Source organism: Pteronotus mesoamericanus, unplaced genomic scaffold (assembly GCF_021234165.1).
Source record: "Pteronotus mesoamericanus isolate MK-2021 breed Mesoamerican mustached bat unplaced genomic scaffold, CSHL_Meso_final contig_74, whole genome shotgun sequence".
Lineage (NCBI taxonomy): Eukaryota > Metazoa > Chordata > Mammalia > Chiroptera > Mormoopidae > Pteronotus > Pteronotus mesoamericanus.
The window spans coordinates 29,284,677-29,307,625 of NW_026555247.1; the positions used below are offsets into that span (position 1 = coordinate 29,284,677).

The following is a 22,949-nucleotide window of genomic DNA, read 5'->3' on the forward strand; positions in this document are numbered from 1 at the left end:
GGGTTTCTGTGAAATGTTTGTTTCTCTTTTATGTACATAGTTGGTCTGAAAAAGAAAATTGGGGCCTGAAAGGAGCATGGGTTTTCTCTAGAATGTGTCCAGCAGAAAGAGCACTAAGCTGGGGATCTAAAAAATGCAAATGTTGGTCTGGTATTTATCACACTGAGTTGTATCTTGCTTCTCAGATCACTCAGTGCCCTGCATGGCCTGCTTAGACCTTAGCCTAACACATAGAATGTGCTCAACAAACCTTTGCTGAATGATAAATGAATTAATAATTGATTTATTCACATCTATCATAGGAATTGACATCTGGGTTTTGAAGTTTAATCTTCCTTTGCATACAAGACCAAAATGACTTTATGTTCAAATGCCTCATGGTGATAAATGAATTAATAATTCATTTATTAAAAATCTATCATAGCAATTGACATCTCGGTTTCAAAGTTTAATCTTCCTTTAGGTATGAGACCAAAATGACTTTATGTTCAAATGCCTCATGGTGACAAAGAGCCTAGGGCAGCTGGGTGACTGGCAGACAGGCACGGTGTCCCTACTAGCTGGCTGTTAGATTTTAGCACGCTGAAACATTACGGAGACATCTTGATTAGCCCATGATAGAACTCCATGCTGACCTTAGCGCCTGACAAACCTGTGGCATTCAGAAATGTGGGAGATTATAAAATAAGGGTGACATCTAAACAACAATAAACAAACCCCAAAGTAGAAATAATCCTGTCCGTATTTAAAAACACATTGGAATTTTTTTCTCTAGAAACAAAGATCTGGGTCAGATAACACAGGGCTTGCAGAGGTTTCTTCTTTATTTTTCTTCTTAATTAAATTTATTGGGGTGACATTGGTTAATCCAATTATCTAGGTTTCAAGCACACAACTGTATGAGGCATTACCTGTATATTGCGCTGGGCACCTACCACCCAATCTCAAATCTTCTTCTATCACCATGTATTTGAGTTCTGGCAATCCTTAGAAAACAGCCCTGGGCTCATGATAGTCCTTTGGTTTTCCTCACAAGAAGAGTTCTACAAACCAAGGTTTACAAATTACATTGATTTTGAAAACTTAGGCCATGATGGCAATATTTTAGGATTTTGTGAAATAGTTTGCAAGTGTAAGTACATTTCTATTGTTTCTTAGTAGGTATTTATAAATATTGTTTCCTTCGATGTTTTAAGTTTCTGGTAGGCTATTTCTAAATGTTGTTCATTTCTCTTCTCCCATCACAAGTTCCAGTCTAATCTTTTCATGAAAGGAGAACATTTTTTACCAAGAACAATTCAGGATGCTGCCAGCTCAGTTCAGGCACTGCCCCAAAATACTTTGTACTTCTTTATGTACGATGCTTACTCATTTTTCCCCATTTGTACTATGATATTTAATTTTAAAGTTATCACCTATATCAATTTTTTCTCTTACTGCATACTTGCTTGATCACCATTTCTAGGTTAGGGAAACATGAATCCTGAATCTTGGTGCTAGCTTTGATGATTTCTTGGTGAGCGATACTAAGTAAAATTTATAATACTTGGGCCTCTTTTTCATCTTCTTACCTCTTTACTTTTGAATTGACAAAAAACCCTATCCCCTACCTTTTTACATATAAAATTTCTATGAAGCCAGTTGAAAAACCAAAACCCAGGGCACAGGTAGACAGTCTTACACTCAATAGCAGAAGCCAAAGCCTAAAGCTGTCAAAGCTCATTTACAGAGACAGCCTGCAGGGTAGTTGGGTTGGATGGCAACAGAAAGATGCTGAACAAGCCTCGTTTGAGATGCTCTGAGTCTCCACCTGAACAAGCACACCCATAGTCATGGTCTTCCAAGTCTGTAGATAGCTCAGTTTCAGAGGGTCAAGAATTTGTTCCCCAGCTCATGTGAGACCAAATCAGCAATTTTCTAAACAGAAATAAAAAGCTTAAGAGAAAAGAAAACTATCAGTGAGAAAGTGAATTTGATTGGTTGTTTTCAGTAAAATGCTGCATTGCAACAAAATTACAGGACACACATGAAGTAAGAGAGGTTTTGTTTAAGCCAGGATCCTGGGTTAAGTGATCCAAGAGTCCTTTCTGCAGAAGCAAAACCTGGGTAGCTCGGTACCAGCAGCTATCTCCTCGTCCACTGTTACTTATGATACTCAGGCATTCAAGGGCTGGACAAACACATATAAATAAGATTCATTTTGTGTCCCATCTGTTTCTGGCAATCTGCTCTATTTCTCCCTCTAGCCCCACCTTCCCACAACCCCTATGAGATACTTTGTTGTGAAATTTGGAGGGAGCACCTGAATTGCAAGATACCTGCAATTATCTCCATTTCACAAAATACACAGAAAGTTTAAGTATCTAGTCCAAACTCACATATCCTGGGACTAATAAAATAACAGTAAATTGCATGACCATTATTTGAGATCTGTTCAAGTCCGTCATCTTCAAATACACATTGCTCATTAATGTCCAGAAAGATGCTTGTCGAAGTCCCAAATCACTATCTAGTTAAAATGTTTTCTCAAAAGTAACAATAGAAAGTAGAATGGGTTAGGTGTCAGGAAGAGAGGAAGTATAGAGGTCAAAAGCATGTCACAGGGGCACATGTCTGATCAGGAGAGTACAGAGAGGCCAAGAGGCCACATCACTCAGTGGTGAGATTGATGGGACAGCAAGGGAGCCGACAGGTGCCTCCCTTTCATCACAGGCCAGGCCCAGGCTCCTCCACTCTTGCCTTCCGTTTTACCCCAGCACTGCGCCTGGAGCACCGCCTTCGAATCTCCCCGTGCCAGATGTTGTTACAGAATGCGTGCCATGGTAGCTTTATTTTAAACTCTGGTATCAGTGAGGTAAATATATCCCAAAGATGAATATGACTCTTAAGTAACTGAAAGAATCCTTATCCAGCAAAATTGTTATGCATTAAAAAATAAATCCCAGTCCCATTAAAAAATGGGCAAATTATGTGAATTTCACTATTCATAGCAAAGAAACCATATGAAAGAATGATACAGAGAAAGAAGCTTTTTCAATTCAGTGAATAAAAAAATTAATAAGATTTTTAAGGCAGTGAATTTTTTTTTCCTGTTGCAATAACAGAATTGAAGAGGAATAATGCAACTTGAGAATGTACTAGAATAGGCATTCTCAAACACTGCTGGTAAGATTATTGTGCACTTGTGATTATTTCCAAGTTTCTGGAAATCAATTCAGCAATTTTATCAAAGGCCTTAAAAACATTTTTTACCTTCACACTTGATCCAGTATTTCTCACTGGAATCTATTTTAAGGAAATAATTAAATATGTGAATGTGTGTGTGCATATATATATATATATATATATATATATATATATACACACACATATATATATATATGTTGTTGCAGCTGTGTTTTAACAAAGTGAAAAATTGGGAATAGTCTACATTGCCATCCATATGGAAATGGCTGATTAAAGTATGGTATAATTATAAGGGAGAACATTATGCACCTAAAATATCCTCAAAGAATTTTATTGTACATGAGAATATACTTGTGATGTAATGTTAAGTGGAAAAAAAGGTAACACAAAAACCAAAATATGCAGTGCAAACTGTGTGTGTGTGTGTGTGTGTGTGTGTATGACAGAGAGAGAGAGAGAGAGAGAGAGAGCGATCTCCACAAAAATGCACAAAGAACACACCAAAACAGTAATTGTAGATTGTAGCCTTCCTGCCACATGAGATTATGACTTTAATTTTCTTCTTCATACTTTACTATGATTGTCCAAATTTTCTACCATAACCAAGCATTTCTTTAGCATATGGAAAAGAGAAGCAACTTTGACTTAACTAACCTTAGATATGACTGCATTTCACTCCCAGGTGCATCTTCTCTGTCCCACCCCGATACACAGGGGTAGAAGGAGAGGATGTTGCCTGGGAATTAGGGTCACAGAGGACAGAAGCTTGTCTCCAGGAGATTTTGTGTGGTTGGTTGGGTATGCAGTAGAATACCAAATACCGAATATTCTGCCAGTGAGCACATAAAAGCCAAAGGCTTGATTGTATGGCAGATGGGAAACCATCCGACCTAAAACAGACGCTCCCCACCCCCCTGCCAGCTTTTCTGTACTGTGACCTTATATTACTTTGTATAACATAGTAATTACTGTTATGTTACAATCCTGTTTACCTGTTGTCTCTTTTCCCTCTTTGGCCTCTAAGGGCATAAGGACAAACGCCTTGTGTGTTTTTCTCTCTGGACTATGCTCAGTGTTGAGAACACGGCCTGATGCATAGAGGGCTCTGGATAAAATTTGGTTGAATGGTAAATGAAATAATTCACTACAAATCCATTGTCGGATTTGAACTCTAGTCTCCATAGCTTCAACTTGACTCAACAAAGCCATTGGGGTCCTCTCAGACTAAATTGACTGCAGATTTAGAGGTTGGAGAAGGGGGTGGATGGCTCTAGAAATCAAAACACCTTTGATGTTGTGCCTTTATTAGGAGACGATGGAGCGCCACTACCACACCACACCCGAGGACAGATGGGGAGGGAGATGCTATCTTTGGGATCCCTTGTGGTAATGGTATAGCATGTGTCCTACTCACTGCTGTTCTGTTGAAATCAATTTTGGGAAATCACTGACTCTTCTATGTGTCTGAGCTACTAAATCTAAGCATATTCTATGTATAAATTTTATTATACCAATAAGTCTTGGACATATGTAGGAGGATCATTAAGGTATCAAAGTCAGATAAAGTACATTTCCATTTACTTAATTTTTAAAATCACCCTGTTAGGTAACAGAATGTAGCATGCTGTTATTTATGTGCGGTATAATATAATTCTTATCTTACTGTGCTTCTATTTGCCATCATTAGCAACTGTTTGTAAAGTACTCACTATGAGGTCGGCACTCTATTAAATCATTTACATGCATTACCTCCTCAGCCTTTATCATAACCCTAGGACACATATGTTACCATCCCAACTTAAAGATGGAAGAAGGGAATTATTACAATGCAGGTGGGGCTGATCTCAAAGAAGGTATTACTTTATTGATATTCCATGTGAGAATCCTGAAATACTAAGTATCTTAAGTATTCCACAAATACCTGGAGTTAGAACTGGGATCAATAGTCCATGGAAAGCAATCGTCACACTGAGACGCTTCATTTTCTGAGACACTCAGCGCTGGCTCTCTTAATTTTCATAATCCAGCATGACATTGTCACCTGTGCTGCTTTTCATTCACTGGTTACCTGATATCCTCATTGGTCTGTTTTATACCTGGAGGCAAACTGTCTGCAAAGGCGGAGGGGAGATCCACGAAGTCAGTTGTCCTTTGAAGGCTCCGCACAGCAGGATGCTGAGTTCATGAGAATTCCGCAGGGGTGTCCCTGTCTTGCTTGTCACCCACTGAAATGTATTTTCATTGCTGTTCTTGACCCACCCAACTCTCACTCTTTATACTTGTCCTCTGAGTGAAACAGAGCTCACTTCTTTCCATCTTTTTGACTTTTGAGGTAGCTTTTCTAATTGGGAGAGAGAGGCTGTTTGGGACATAAAACCACTTTGGTGCCCAGCCAGGCAATTTCTGAATGCTCTGTTCAGTGGAGAGGCCCAGGGACTGTGGGAGCTGATGCATAGCTCTTTCAGCTGCTCCGAGTCAGGTGTTTCCTTGGGTACACCTTATCTGTAATTTATCATATTCATATACCACTAGAAACTAAGAAAGAGAAAAAGAACAGTGTTTATTCTGTTTAATTTACATGGGCTCACAATGCTGGCCGTACGGAACAAGACTGGAGGGCTGAAACCAAAATGTCAGAGTTCGAGAAGCTCTGCAAAACCACCAAAACCAGTGACCTGTTCACACCTCAACTTGCATCACTACAAGGAAGAGAGAACAGAGGAAAGAGAATGGAAAATCCCTAAAGTAACAAGGACAAAGCTTTAAGACTCCACATTGGCCACCTGGGCATCCTTTAGGTCCTTGGGTGCTTAATGGCTTGTTAACATTTTGAAGCCCAGTCTGCAGCATGAAGAAGACAAGAACTACTCCCCAGAGAAGCCCCCATGCACTTGATGGATCTTTTACTTTCAGCTTCCTGCAGGGAAGTGTTTAATTGCAACTATGATTGAGATGATTATTTTCATTGTGTTCAGCCCAGAGTGAGGGAGAGAGGGCCCCTCCTTGGGCAAGTTTTGAATTTCAGGTTATTTTTCATCTCTTAGCCATTATCAATGGTGCTGTTACTGTCATCATCATTATCATCAGAATGGAAGCGTTAAGCCCATAATTGCATGTGGCACCATGCTACGTGTAATACAAGCAGGCACGTGGTTGCTGCTGGCCAGATGTGCATAATCAAAACTCACTCTATGCCGGAACAGTCCAATATTATGAGTTCATGCAGAAAGGAGGCTGAAAACAATAAGTGGGCAGGTCTTATGAGGATTTAACTGCCTGTACTTGAGGGCTACAAACTCTTACGTGGGGACTTTTAGTCTATTTAAGTACTACCGCTAAACATGACTATGTTCCTGGTGCAGTCCAAATTTATTTTGTATATGTCACGTATAATCCTTGCAACAGACTTCCATAGTGAATACCATGATTGTTCCCAGCCCATTTACCAGATGGCAATACTGAGGACACGTTACTAGGAAGAGGCAGAGCAAAGATGCTAAACCAATGTCAAACCTCATGGTCCATGTCACGGCAGCATTTAAACCCTTGAAGAACCAGAGAGACTTTGACTACATTGCATTACTATTTGACAGTTTCAGTGAGCATCATGTTAATAACTATATAAAACCCCGCTAAACAAAGCAAGAATGGGAGCAAGCAAGGATGAATGCAGTTGATTTAGGATAGTAAATTTTAAAAATTAGCTCCGTAGCACTTTGTTTACTATTGCAATGTTTAGAAATGAAAGAGCATTGCGTACTGAACTGGGAGGGATGTGCTACATGGGGACAGGGGTGACACTATGTGGAGGGGGAGAGAGTTATGACTTTAATTTGGATAAGCATCTCATCCATTTAGATTCTGATTATTTGTAGGCACACTCATCTCTAATTCTAATACTGCATTATTGTGTATTTATTAGGTTCTGGTTAGTCCATTAAAAGTATTCAATGATTACATGTTACTTAAGGATTTTTTCTCTTTCCCCTCCTTCTATATGTTCCCTTTTCTCTTTCTCTCATAATTTCTCTTTAATTTTTTTATGGTGGGGGGGGCAGATGGACAGGAGGGAAAAGCATGGTATTTAACCCCTTCTCCCTTCCGTTTTAATCTTTCTTTCTTAAGAATAAGAATTACTTTTAGTATAACATCTGCCATTTTGTTAGGCTATTTGAAGGTGTGAAGGGCTCTATAAATCGTTATCATCACAGGAAATACTATCATGGAATAGTCCCCCATGAAGGCTCACTTTGCAGGGCCCTGGGAAGGTCCCTGCAGTCCTCCACCCTAAATAAAATAGCCCTCTTCAACTGGAATTGCCTTAGGCTACTAGGTTGGCTGTGCTTATATTTCCTGCCTTTTCATACAGATTCTTAATGGGCAACCCACGCCGCCCCCACCCCCCCCATCACAGTCACCTGGTGATGTTCTGTGTTGATTCATTCCTGAGAGAGCCTTTTTCTGCACTTGGAGGCTGTAAATACAGTAGGATGAGCTCTGGCTGAGGAGTCCCATGATTGGAATTTTTCCTCAGCCCTGGGGATAACCAGGCATGTGGTCTGAAGCATGTAAGTTACCCTCCAGTGCCTTTGTTTCCTCATCCATTAAAAGAAAAGGTGGCACAAACACCTCAAAGTCTTTTCTTACTCTGTCACTCCATGACCCCTGCAAAGGACTAGGGGTTTCAGCGGCTCCCTGGGCTCTGTTTACTGATTGGTCTCCCTGCAGGTGCCCTTGTTCACCCAGGCCTCCCTGCCCCATGCCCGCAGGCAGTGCCATTTTGCTGCAGAGAACTGAGATCCCAGGAGACCCCTCTTCTCTTTCCTCCTTTGCATATGAAACAAGCAATCTGTCATGTTGACAATCAGTTGCACCTACAAACTCCAGGCTTCCTTAGGCCCCGTCATTCTGATGCGGTCCCCTTGCTCACCTGTCATGCCGTGATGGACAATGACCTCACTGGTGGACAGGAGACATAATGGGATATGACGGTGGCAGCTGCTCATTGAAACCTCGGTAGACTCACATGTGGCTTATGATTGAGGGTCAGAGTCTCATACTTGGCAAGGTCCTTTGTGTGATGGATGGTGGAGGTAAATATGTACGATGCCCAATTAAGGACACAGTGCAATTACCCTTGTCCATACTGGCTACATGGCTGTCAGGAAAAGGCTTCGCATGCAAGAGGGATGAAGAAAGGATTTTGCACTGGGCTGCCATGGGAAAAATATCACCATGTTTTCTACGATTGCACAGTCCTCACAAAGACTAGGTTCTGGCCTCCTTTGCCCTCCTCATATGTGTCTCTGATGCTACTTCTCTCAGTTTCTCAGAGCATTCTGCTATTTTAGTCAAGATGATCATTTTTCCCATGAGACTTCCTCACTTGGACACTTTCTGATCCTTCTTTAAAGAAGGGGCTAAGGAATCAAAAATAGAACAGAGAATGGACTCACAGATAAGAAACTAAATGTGCTAACAAATGACTGAGAACAAGAATGTTAGACTTCCATCCCACCCCTTGCAGCATGACCTGCCTATTCTGTGTCAAACAACTCTAAGAAGTAGCAGACAACCTAGATAAATCCTCTCCCTGGTGAGACCTGACCACAAGAGGGCCCCAGGGAACAGAAGTCAAGGGAGCTTCTGTGGATTGGCCATGAGCTGTCTAGATTTGTGAACAGAATGAGCAGGGCTAGTCCACGACCTTTGGTGTGGAGGGCAATGGGATATTTAGTAGAACAGGACCCACAGGGCTAAATAAAAATGCTTTATATTAGATCATTAAACTGCAAGTCATATAACCTTTAGAGCAGCACACATAAATCAGAAGCTCAGGTTTAGTGGGTAGCTTTCATTTAATCGACACCATCAGGACTTTTGAGGCACAGGTCATTCCTTACTTTTTCTGGTTTCAATTTAGAGAATCTCCACATCTTCTTTGTTCCAGAAAGGAAAGATTCACCCACGTCAGGCCTCCAGCCCACCGATCAGGCACAGTGTTTCTGGCAGGGACAGCCTCAGAGCCTAACATCCGAATGTTCAACAACCGCAAGCCATCAAACTCTGCCCACAGTATACAGGTGGTCACCAAGGGAGTCATTTGGGAGGCTCAAAGCTACACTTATGTGTACTGGACACCATTATAATGCCTGTCTCCAGGGGCCTTTTAACCCATAAAACCACCCATGTTAGAGCTTTCTCTAGTGCTGTTCTCCAAAAGGGAAAGTACCTAGAAAGACATTTATGTCCTTTCTTTTCAGAAATGGCATGCTATAAATGGAAGAAGTCACATACACAGTACATTCTGCATGACTCCATTTATATCAAAAGCAAAAATGGGCAGGGCTTTTAATGTCACTGAACTGTGCATTGGAAAAATTATTACAATGACAATTTTTAAGTTTTGTGTATTTTACCCCAGACAAGAAGACAGAGGGAAAAAACCCTGCACAACTTCTTCTAATGAGTTAAAAGTCATAAGAGTGACTGGCATTGGTGGTCTCAGTGATGGAAGGGGTCACCAGGGGGCTTGGGGACGTTGGTGTGGTTCTGGTTCTTTCCCGACAGCAGCCCATTCTGGTGGGTCTCACTGTGAAGACTCACTGAGCTCCATGCTGTGACTGACGCACATATCCAACAAGTCTGCGTTTTGCTTCAATAAAACATTTACCTCAGAAAAGTGCTCGATAAGTCTTAGTTGATTTGATTTCATTTGATGGGGGTGTTGGTCACAAGTATGAAAATTAACTCTATTCTTTAGTTGCCACAGGGATTTGGGCAGATATAATTGAATAAAAGTATGTCAGTGAATAATATTTCTATTATTTCTTTCTTGCAAAAATTGAGTTCAGTTTAAGGAAGACAGGGCAAGATTTTGTCAGCATTTGAACCATGATGTTGCCGCTCTTTGAGTCGCTGGAGCACGTAACTGTTGTAGTCCTCAGTGCAGTGTTACCCTAAACCTGTTGTGGGTTACAGGCATATATACTGTTCTCCTTATAAGGTCCCCCTCCATGAGTAGCATTATGGGATAGTGAGTTTCCTTTTACCTAGAGGATGCCAGGGAACAATCTGGAAGGGAGGCTCTGTACAGAGTTGCTTGTATTATGGGAAGGTTGAACAACATTACCCATAATGACCACTTTATTTCCAAGGTTCTATTTCTATTGTGCCCCTGTGAGTTTGTACGTGCATTTAGTAAACTCACATACTAAATTATGGGTCCTTATCTCTGTGTCAGTTTCTCATTCAAGAATTTCATGAAAGGAAGTCATAGAGGTTACAGAATAGTACCATTACTGTTAGAACACTGTATTAGTTTTCTAAGGCTGCCATCTCAAATTACGACAAATCCGGTGGCTTAAAACAATGAAAACTTATTCTTTTACAGTTGCAGAAGCAAGAAGTCCAAAATCAGGATTTTAGAAGGCCCGCTCTCCATCTGAAACCTGTAGGGGAGAAACCTTCCTTGTGTCTTCCAGTTTCTGGGGCCCCTGGCCATCCTTGGCATTCCTTGCCTTGTCGGTGCGTCACTCCAGCATCGTCCTCCTTCTTCGCATATCTTTCTTCCCTGTGTGTCTCTCTGTCCTCTCCTCTAGTCATGGTATTTAGAGCCCACCAGCAACCCAGACTTATGTCATTTTAAGGCCCCTAATGACATTTGCAAAGACCTTATTTCCAGATAAGGCCACAGTCTGAGCTTCCAGGATGATATAAATTTTGGCAAGGATGCTATTCAACCTATTACACACACTTTCTGAAAAAAAGAAAAATTCAGCATGAAAAAAGTGTGGGGCCTACACTAGATGCAAAGTAAGTGGTTAGGAGAATGAAGTTTTGTGTCAGTTCTCAACAAGTGTAGGGGCTCAGAGATGGACCATACACTCACTCATTTATTCAGCAAGTAATTATTAAGCCCCTAATGTGTGTAGGGACTCCACTAAGCACTGAGTGTGGTGTGGTGAATGTAAAGAAACAGAGGCCATCTTCCTGACATTTGTGAACCATTGGAGGAGATCGGTATTAAACTGCAAAACACAAAAACAGCTCTATCACTGCAGATTGCTAAGGAAGCAAGACAGCATGCCATGAGACAGAAACATATTGTTGTGGGGTGGGGGCGGGGAGCGGGATTTTTAGCTTTTTTATTCGTAGGTCTGTCAGAAAAGCTTTCTTGAAGGAAATAATGTTTAAGTTGAAATGAAAAGCTGAGTAGGAATTAGCAAGACAAGAATTTGAGAACATTTCAGGGAGGGAGGACTCAAAGGACAGAAAGAAGGTCATGTGGCTGGGACATGATGGTCAAGGCCTAGGATGAAGAGTGGGTGCCAGAAGCCTGTTCACACACCCAAGGTGGTTTACATTCAGGATTTGGGGGTCCCTGCAACAGGAATCCCGGTAAAGTTTAAACGAGGAACAGCAAGCTCTGAATTCTATTTTAAGATGGTCTTACTGGTTGTTGTATGGAGAAGAGACAGGGACAGAAAAGTGATGCCAACAGGCTATGATAAGGTGATAGGCAGCTAGGACAGAGACCTCACTGTCCAGGAACTATTATTCCATATACATTCCTGCTGCTGCAGCTGATCCACGGGGTTCCCAATGGGTTATTTCCTGGGCTGGAAGGGAAGCCTGGCTCAGTAGAGATTGGCCCATCTCCATCATCTCTATAGAAGTAATTTTTAAAAAGATGAAATGAAAATACTTTTGAATGGATCTTATCTAAAATTTTTAACCCGGGGAATTTTACCATGTCTCTCTGTTCATGTGCCACAACAATCCTGAAATTGTATTTCAGTTTGGTATGCTGGTCATGCATGGAATATTGGAATATTGGTCCTGAATTTGCTCACGTAAATGGACGTGCCCTGAGATGACTCTAACGCAGGATGGGGAGGGCCCCCAGAGATGCGCGGGTCTCTCAGACCTAGAAACGTGGGCCCTTGGTGCCTCTGACCCAGCAGGCACTCCCTGTCCTACCAGAAGGCTGTGTGACACACTCCTTTTAAATCTCAATTGAGGCAGCCTTGGCCAACAGCCTTTGTGTCCATCCATCCATGGAGGACCTGGATTCTAGGTGAAAAGAAGGGAAGATTAAGATGAGAAGAGATGTAAGGAAAGATGTCTCCTAACAATGAAAATAATGTTACCATTTAACTTATTACTAGAAACCATGTAGGTGCAACTCTATACTGAATGACTGGACAGGCATGGGTCTCTCCCACAAAATTCTCTAACATACTGTCCCTGAGTAATTGGCTGAGGGAAGCCTAACATCTGACTATAGCAAATGGGTTCCTTTTCCTGGCACACATTGACCGTGTAGATGGAGCACATGGTCCTCACAGCAGAAGTCCTGTCACTAGGATAACTAATGTATGTGTACCTATTCTGTTCCAACCTGAGCTCCTCCAGCCCCATTAAAAAGTCATATAATCCTTACAGGCCCTGTGAGAAAGAATCCGGGTGCCAGAGGTGGACTGGGGCAGAGATGGCCTTGGCAGAGGGCCCCAGCACCGCTGCCCCATCTGCATGGTATTATCCACATGAGTAGGCTGCCTCCATCGAAATCAACAAAACCGTATGGCCATGCTCGGATCTGAAATTATTTCAAATGGGTTCCTGTGTAGTTACAACTCTGTACTTGCAATCTTTGTGATTTCAATTTGGAAAGTCGTTCAAGTGGATAATTTAATGTTGGGCTGTTCCTTCTGTTTTCCTGACAAGCTCACAAAATTCTAAAAATAACGTTATTATGAGAAAACTTTGTGCTTAACAGGACAGTAGGAGATTACAGCATTGTTGGCTCCAAATATCAAAGATCAGGTGGTACTAGATATTTTTAGTTTGAATCTGGGTTTTATAAAGGCAAGTCCTAGTTGTGTGAAGTCATCTTTTAACTCTTAGATGCTGTCTTACCTAGAGACAGAAAAGCTAGGTTATCCATAAACCCACAACTTGCCCTTGTCCTAAGGCAAGCAGAGGATATTTTTCCCTAAGGAAAAAAATCAAGCTGCACAGATCCTCCTCTTTCAGGATGGTTCCCTGGCCTTGATTCTGCTCCAAGGATGGTGGTCTCCTGGCCTTAGAAGTACCTCAACTCACTTTTTGGAATTGTTGATACCAAACATGATGTTACATTTATGGATACCAAAGTTGTCTATGTACATGACTTAAAGAACTCTGGAGTCCTGCAAGTCTTGTTATAAAAGCATCATTCCCTTGCCAAATCCCCAGCTCTCATTCCCTTCCCAGGAGTTAACACACTGAATTCCTCTAGCTGATTCTTAAGGAATTTTTCTTTATAGCTCTAAGTAATATACTTATATTGCTCTTTTATTTTTTTTTTTTTGCTTTTTCCATTGTAAGCATTACCTACAGACTTCCTGCTGTGACAGATATTGAATTGACTTTCTCTTGTACTCATTCGCCTCTACCATATACGTGTTCTGTACTTATCCTTGAACTCCCAATAGTTCTATCTTAATTTTGAATAGCTCAATATTCAATGTGTACAGTATTGAATCAAAGTATACTATCGTTGCTTTGGTTTTCCAGTACAATACCTATTCCCCTGGAGTTAACAATTGTCTTTTATGTATTTTGGTTTTATTTCCTTAGTTGTCATGTACTTATCTCTTCATCATGAGCTCCATCTCCCAGTTATTCAGACATTCAGAGACTCTTTTTGTTTGAAATGAAATTTTACTCATAATAGTTTTCAAGTATGTTTGCAACAGCACCTTGTTCAAGAGGAAGTCGCGTGCTTCCCAAAGACTTGGTCTGTGCCAATCTGTCTGAAATGGTCCACGGCTGCACAGTGGGCGCTGCTGTGCCCCAGAACTTCCTTTCAGCACCATTCCAAGGGTTCTCCCCTCTGCCCTTCTGCTTGCTGCACCGATTACCTGAAGCTCATGTCTTCTTTAGTACTTCCTTTTTAGTGGAATATATCCTTCAGTAGCACGGAGGAGAAGGGTTGAATTTAAACTTGACATGTCAGAAAATGTTTTTATTCTACCCTCTCATCTAATTAGAAGTTTTGTCGAGTATAGAATTGCCACTAAACAAATGTTTTCCTCCAGAATTTGAGGGCTTGGCTCTATTGTCTTCTAACCTCTAGGGTTGCTTTTTGAAAAATCTGATGTATTCTGAGACCTGATCCTATTAGATTCTCTCTTTGGAAACTCACAAGATGTTCGTTGTCTGCAGTGATCTAACCTCTCATGAAATACTTTGTTACCGATACTTGTCATGATGTGGGTCTGGACCTGTTTAATTTGGGTTTGCATGACCTTCAGTTCTGGGAGATTTTCTTTAATTATTTCATTGACAAAGTCTTCTCTTCCATTATTTCCATAAGTTATTTCCAGGACTCTGTTTTTTTGGACATTAGACACAGAACTCAACACAAATACAGTTTAGAAGACCTACCAGTGATGGTGCCTTTACGGGCAGGGCAGCGTCTGTCTGTCGTAACTGTGAGTGGGATGACAGCCGCAGTCAGGGTTCGGGCGGACACTGAGGCACTGTGCGTCCTCACAGTGGGCTGGGATGTGAGGGAGGGAGACCTAGAAAAGGGTAGGCATGGCTTTAGCAGTCCTTCAGACCAAATTACCATCCCCTAAGGATATGAAGGCCATATTTATAGCGCAGTGCCGGACTCCTGGAGGGTGAGGCTTAGCCACAGGAGGTCCCACAGTGGGCATACTTGAGATCAGACAGACCACTCTTCAGGGCTTGGCATAGTCTATCTAAGGTAGGCTCATAAGGGCTTGTTTGGAGTTGGGGGCCCCGCCAAGTAAGATGTTAATGACAGGCTTTATATGCCAGAGTAAGGAATTGTAGCATAAATAAAGAAAGCAAGCCCTGACTGATGTGGCTGCCCTGACAGGTGTGGTTTAGTGGGTTGGGCATCTTCCCTCAGACCCGAAGGTCACCAGTTCGATTTCTAGTCAGGGCACATGCCTGGGGTGTGGGCCAGGTCCCTGGTTGGGGGAGTGCAAGGGGCAACCGATGGGTTTGTCCTCCACATCCATGTTTCTCTCCTTGCCTTCTCCCTGCCTTCCCTTCCCTCTAAAAATAAATGAATAAAATCTTACATGTTATACATGGGGAAAAAAGATGAAGAAAAAGAGGAAGAGGAAGGAGAAATACTAGAAGCCCAGTCTCAGAGAAGACAAATCCTAGCAGTGAGGTCATGAGTGGTCCTGAGCATCACTCTCAAGCACCCCAGCTCCTTGTTTTATGGTGACATGACCAGTTTCAGACCCATCAGCTTGTGAGCTGAGACCTTTAATCTCTTTGGTCAACACCATATCAGGACTGAGAAAGGTTGATTCTACCAGCTGAAAATCTGCAAAGCCATGGCTGAGTGGGCTAGGAAGAAGCAGAGAAGTATAACCATGAATATTTCAGATCTTTTTGTGACTACCCATCATTTTCTCCACCAAATACCAACGTCATTTTTCCTTTAGCTGAACTTATTTTGTGTTTTCATGGGTTTTCTTCTCATACCCTATTTTTTATCTTATCTTGACGACCAGTTTTACTTCATCTGCATTTCATGTTTTTTCTCTTTATAAACTCTGCCTAAATTTACCATGGTAGGCCAAAACTTTACAGCTCTCCTCACCTTGAAACTGTAACTCAAGTTGATCCAGAAATCTTCGCAACACTTACCAAGTCAATAACATGATAATAACATGATGAGTACATCCTGTTTACTTCCTCTCCTGCCGTGGTCATTTGTATGCTGTTAAACCTGTCTCCTTTTTTCATAGTACCCTAAAGTCTTCTTGAAGCCAAGGCTCTCTTCTGTTTATTATGCCACTCAAACACCTCCTACACACAGAATTAGCATCAGTATACCAATATAGTGAGCACACCTGGCTCCAGCTTGCCTTTTCTACAAACTTTCCCCCTTGGGTGGAATCTCAGCCTTCCTTCAGTCTTATCTGTTATGAAAGACTAATCTCTGGGAAGCATAGGGTATAAGCCTAAATAAAGCTGTTAGTGAGACTTCATCTCTTCTTGATGGCCCTGTACAAACTAAAGGGAGTATTTTGGTTGCTAGGGATCATCCCTGATATCTTTCAAAGCATTCACCATAGGCAGCTGCCCACCAGGCTATATCAACAGCAGTCCCTTGCATAGCCTGGAATTGATCAACCAAGAAATACCTGCCCATGAGTGACTGAACTTCCTTTGAGGCTAAAGTACCTTTTGCAGAAGGGAGCAAACACTAGACTCAGGGTCAAGCCTCACAAAGAGAGACCAGCCAAGCCGGGGACTGAACACAGCAGAGAGCTTAGGCGATCAGTACATACCTCATTCTTTGCTGAGTACATTGCCTCTTTTTAAAAAATTTTTATGGAATTTTTTGGGATGATATTAATTAATAAGATTATATAGGTTTCAAGTGTGCACTTCTGTAAAACATCATCTGTATATATTGTGTTCACCACCTCAAGTCAAACCTCCGTCCATCACCATTTATCCCCCCTTTATGCATTTCTACCTTCTCCTACCCCCTTTCCCTTTGGTAATCACCATATTCTTGGTTGTTATCTATGAGGGTTTTTTTTTTCTTTGAAATAAGCCAGTCAGAGAACGACAAGTACCATATAATTTCACTTATATGTGGAATATAATGAACAAGATAAACTAATAGACAAAAATAGAAGCAGACTCATATAGATACAGGGAACAGACTGACAGCTGTCAGTGGGAAGGGGGCTTAGGGACCTGGTACAAAAGGTGAAGGGATTAAGCCACACTGCCTCTTGAAGTCTCTGCTTTCTCTTTGGATATAGGTATGATCAATGATTAATTCCAGTGTCAGCCCCTCTCCCCTGTCTGAAGAATGGGGGTTGGGGGCCAGCACTAAAAATTAATGCCAAGCTATTAATTATGGCTTGGTCTTTCTGGTGATCATTTGCCATCCAGATTTCAACAAAGATAACCTCAGCAGAACTGCTGTCACACAGTAAATTCCAAGGAACTCAAGAACTCTTTGTCAGGAACCAGGATCAATGACCGACATTAGAATAAAAGCTGCTCTTAGTGCCCTTAATAACTTAGGAAACTACAAGGATTTTTAGGACTTCTGTGCCAGGAACCAGAGGCAAAGACCAATGTATGTATTTTCTATTATTTCACAAAGGGAAAGGATGAATTTATCTTACTAGGAATAAGGACTTAATGTGTGAAATGAAGTAAATGAAGTTAAATGAAGTAGATGGGTTTAGCTGAGATTACCTACATATTGCAGAGAGAGACAGAGAGGGGGAGAGAGAGAGAGACAGAAACACTAGACTGGGTAAGGCCATAGAGACAGCAAATGCAAATTGGAAATAAAATGTGCACCAGTTCTTCAATTTTAATTTTTTTCTTTCCTCAGTAGAGATGAGTTCACTCATGGCTCATCATCATTTGGATCAAATGTGTACAGTTGAGTCTTGCAATAGAAGGTCTTGATCCACTACCCTAATTCTGTAGGCTCTTGTATTACTCGGTTATACTTTTCAAAATCCTTTTATACACATTATCTTATTTAATTATAGTAGAACAGGTTGAGCTTCTAACATCAGTCTCATTTCAAAGGCAAGTAAATGGAGTGACAGAGAAATAAAGTAACTTGCTCAAGGTTACACTGATAGGGATTCATTAAATTTTGACCAATGTTGATCATGATAAATGATCAACTGTTGAACACATTTTATAAGCAATATGCGACATTTTTTCTTGCTTTTAAAAGGAAAAAAAAAAGAAGATAAATAACTTACTAAGATCACATAGCTGGTAAGTGGCAGGGATTTGATTTAAACCTAGTATTTGTTTGTCTCCAGCATCTGTGATCTTAACCACTCTTCTGTAATCCAGCAGTTCTCTTTCTTCTGATGTCTAGTGAATCTTGCATAGTATGGTCACTGTTATGCTGAATCCCACCTCTCTTCACCATGGCACCTTCATTGTGGTTGACTTCACTATTTATAGCATCATCTCATGTCTTCTTTTGTTCATATGTCATTTTTTTCATATCTTATCTTCTGTGTACCTCACTTGCCTGTCCTTTCAACACCCTGGATCCTTCAGCATTACTTTTATAGATCTCTCTTCTTGCTCTAGTTATTTTGGAAATCTTATATAAGGCATAAAAATTTTTTGTAGAATTTACATTATATTTTAATGTTTTGCTCTAGAACTCATGTCACTCCAAATATAAGCCTTGAATGAAAAACAAAGTCTCTAGAATCAAGAAGACTCAAATTCAAGTTCTGGCTGAATGACAATAGCCAACCTATGTAGCCTCTCTGAACTACAGTCCATTCATCTGTACAATGGAGAAAATGGTAGCTGATAAATTATAGGTCAAATTCGAGGAATAGTCTAGGTAATACATAATAGATATTTCACATAGTCAGAGGCAGATTAAAAATGACTTAACAATAGAAGCTGCTGTTAATAGTATCATCATTATTAATCATAATTATGAAAGGAAGGTTGCCTACTTTGGGAAACACCCTGTACTTGAAGTCTCTCTTGCTTAGGAAATTCCTGGGTATTTTTTAAGAGTCTAATAAATAGGAGTCTCTTCCATATAACCCAACAGAAAAAGTATATTCATCTATTTTTATAGAAACCATCTCTTAGATATGATACTGGAGGTAATAGGTATGTTGCAGCAAGAATAGATTTCAAAATCAGGAGAAAACAGTAAGAAATGAAAATCTACAGTGCTTAGTTATGGAAATTAAAATTTTCTTTTCTCTACTTTGCGGGCAGGTGATATCTTCCAGCCTCTTATGATTACTGAATAATAAAAATGTGTTATCTTTTTTAATATACCTGTGACTGACCAACGTTGTTTATTATGGTCAACAGGAGCATCTCTTATTTATCCGAAAGTGCTCTGGGCTAATAAAGGATTGATATAAGGACTTAGACACCTGACAACCACTTCCAACATGAAGCTGACGGTGTAATGAATAGCAGAGTTTCAGGATCCTGCAACCTCGTTTGCTTTTCCTCCTTCCGCTTGCTTTGTTCACCTCAGACAGGGAAATGATCCACCTTCATAATATCACCTAATCCTGCTGTTGGACATTAAACATTTATTTTAAGTATTAAACCTGCTGAGCTTGTGAGTTTATGACCCACAGATACTTCTATTTATTTATTTTTAAACTTTAATTTCTTTATGTTGAAATTATCAAAACCACTGAATTGAAAGCAAATGAGATCTGGAGGCTGTGATTTTTTTCATGAAGTGTAACCAAATACAGCTTGGCCAGAGGAGCATGAAAGGTAAATTTCACTGGTGGGGCTGATGGAAAGGCAGGGCTGAAATGTACACATTTGTTATTGGATGCTATATGGTTTGGTTGTGTTTGGATTATGGTTTTTAAAATGTCTTTGGGTTTTGAAAACCCGGAACAATGTATTCATAACCCATGGCCCATCAGTTTTAGTGTGGCTTTCATTTTATAGAGAAAGAGTCGTTTTGTATTTGCATTGAATTAGATGTTTATTTTCCCAACTCTCCCATTCATTACAGTGATTTTCCCCCCCAATTCCTGGTCAGTTCTTGGCTCACACTAGAGGGGTTTTATTTCCAGAGTGTTGGTGTATAGCCCTAAAGCAATAAAGCCTTTGTGTTGATGAGGACTTGGTTCCTGGGATTTATATGTGCCTTTCCTGTGTAATTAGGACTGTGGGCCCTGCTTCTCTCTTCCTCTTTCTTAAAGTGTAAAATAAAGAACTATTGTGAAGATATTATAAGCTACTAAAAAAACCACTCAGTAGTTGTTACTGACATAAATAAATGACTTGGTGCATGTGGCCTTAGAAATAAAGTTCTTTTTCCTACTAGAGGCAGCTAAGTTCAGTGACACTTAGCAGATAGAACACCAAGTGTACAAAGTAAACATTTCTCAGTGTAGTGTTACTGCTTAGGTGCTGCATTTCTTAGGGCCAAGTAGTTTGCCTTTCTTTTCCCAAGATTGTTGTTCTATATGAAAATATAAGCATCACTATATTTTCATGCATCCTCTAGGATGTTGAGAGCCAATGAAAAGAGACAGGAACAATGTATATGAAAGATGATTTTCTCAACACTTTTTGAAGTAAATGCATTGTAAATGGGAACATACTGTGGTATATTGGCAGGCAGGTCATTTGAGTCTCTGAATGTAAAGAATTATAATGTTGTGTCTCTGTCATCATGTTATTTTATTTTGTCCTCACATGAGCAATTGCAGGAATGCACACGCAAACATATCAGTTATGAAAGAGCCCAGATGAGGGCCTACGGATGGATGAGTCTCAATAGTCAATAGCTGACAGGGCCAAGAGCCCTGAAAGATGATTCCATTGACTTGTTGCATCTTTCATGCAAACAAGAATTCGACAGCTGTCAAAAATGCAGATTGGTCTCTAGAATCTCCAGGGATCTATGGAAATACTGTGTATTTGGAGAAGTGATTACAAATATTAATGGGCTCTGAGAACCACAAATCAGAAAGCATGTGCTTCTGAGACCTCACTGCTCATAGGGTCAAATTCAGGAAAATTGGATTTTTAACAATTGCATTTATTTAGTTGTTTTTTTCCCTCTGACTATAGTTTCTACATTGAATAAAACTGTTAGAATGGAAGAGAAAAAGCTTTAGCACAATAGACATATATAGGGCTTTATTTAGTGGTCTATTTTGTTGTTGTTTGTTTATTTGCTAACTTTGAGATCATGTGTGTCATTAAGGAAGCTCTAATTACTGCTCCCTTGATGTTTCTGTCTCTTTAAATACCCTCACCTTTGCCAAGTTACCTATTCATATTTTAATGCATGCACAATTTCCTTACTGTGGGATTACAATTTTGGACTATACTAAAGTCAGTGAGAAACATGTATTGCTCTCAGAGAGGAAAGGGTTGAATGGAGAACTGTGGCCCACTCTGCTTGGGAGGTTTGGGAGACATAGGGAGGGTCCTGGTTAAAGAGCTAGCGTATGAGTCAACTCTCCTAATGCTGGAAGCACAGAATGGTAGACCTGACAGGGTCCTGGAAATCACTTTGTCCAAGCTATTTACTCTGCAGAAGAAAAAAATCATATGCAGAGAAAAGAAGAGGATTAATTGCCCAAGACCATGCAGTCAGGATGGGATTATCAGGTATAGAATTTAGGGTTCTTGCCTTGCTGTGTTCTCTAAATGCCTTTAAGGATTGACTTGAAGCTTAGTAGTGTCCATTTACTTCAAAGTATATTTAATAACAAAATTTATACATCAAAGTATTCTTTTGCAGTTTGCTTTAATGTACTCTTTTTTTAATGTGAGCATTATACCTGATTCTTGTTCAGAACAGCATAGAGCAGTGGTTCTCAGCTGGAGATGCTTTTCCTAGTCCCCTTCCGGGGGTCGTTGGTAATGCCTGCAGACATTTCTGATTGTCAGGACTGGAAGAGCAGAGGAAAGGGCCCTGGCATCTAATGAGTAGAGACCGACTATGCTGGTAAGCTTCCTACAATGCTGATCAGCTCCCCAAGGCAAGGACAACTAGTTTTCCAGACAGAAATGTCAGTGGTGCCATTGTTCACAAACTGTGGCCTAGGGGCACGCTGGGGCATTGTTAGGTTTTTTTTTTTCTATTTTGAATTAATCGATCCTCCGTGGTTCTAAGAAGAAATCCAACGAGAACTGGGTTTCCATAGACCAAAATACATACATGTCCCTATGATCGATACTTGCAAAAAAGTCTTGAAAAGTATGTGATATTCATGGTGTTTGTATAAGTGCTGGGTTCCAAACATCGTGCCCTTGTGTATTGATTTTCACAAATTAACAACTGGAACAGCTTCGCAACAATCAATTGTAGCTGATGCTGGCTCTAATATTGCATGTAAGCGTGCAGTGTGGCCCTCCAGGCTGTCACTGGTGGAATTCAGGCCTTCTTAAGCAAAGGGAAGCATATGGAGAGAGGCAAAGAAGTCCCACTAAAATCCAGAAGGGTTAGGAGACAGATGTGAGGGAGGCCTTGGTCACCTCCTCTTGTTCCGATGAACTCCCACCATTTCTTGAGGGAAATCAGATACAACGCAACAACTCTCTGCAGCCAGGAATTAGGCAGTTTCAGACCTCATTGGCTTTCCAGAGCGGTCTGCTTAATCTTTATCCCCTGTTGCAAACAAACCACTGACTGCCAATACCACCCAACAAAAGAATAAAATTTGTCCATCTATCATTAAGATAATTGTTATTGATTAGTCTCCTTGTAATTTTCTGCTTTTTGTTTTCAGATGCTGGTTATAAATCACACCCACAACAGGCACCGAGCCTGTGTTTGTGTCTATTATGTGGCCCTGATAAGGCTAGGCAGCGTTTTTCACCTTCCTGATGTGAGTTATTGAGATTGATTGAAGCGCTTTGCTTGTCCTATCCTAGACACTGTGTAATTAATGTTTCATTATGTTAATACATGCAAATGTGAGAGTGTGTGTTTGATTGGGAGGTGAGAGAACAAAAAGGATTAAAGAGTTCACTCCAAAGTACAAATTAATTTATTGCATTGCTAACCGGCCTCTTAGGAATGAGGGAGTAGGCTTCGAAATGAAAGGAAAGAGCGAACAATAAGCAAGAGCTGCGGCATCCCTGTGTCTCTCAGAGGTGCTGGAGTTAACAATTACAGAAAAGATATTCGGTCGTATGGCGGAGACCTTGTCCTGTGCTGTGGTTTCAGCGGTCCACACCTCCCTCTACAGTAAGAG

The 22,949-nt window shown here is 40.7% G+C and overlaps 1 protein-coding gene across 1 annotated transcript in view; it reads left to right on the forward strand.

The window, feature by feature from the left end:
- Positions 1–22,949, forward strand: part of DCC (DCC netrin 1 receptor) — a 1,009,790-nt gene that overhangs the window by 332,581 nt on the left and 654,260 nt on the right. The gene's annotated exons all lie outside the window — the stretch shown is intronic.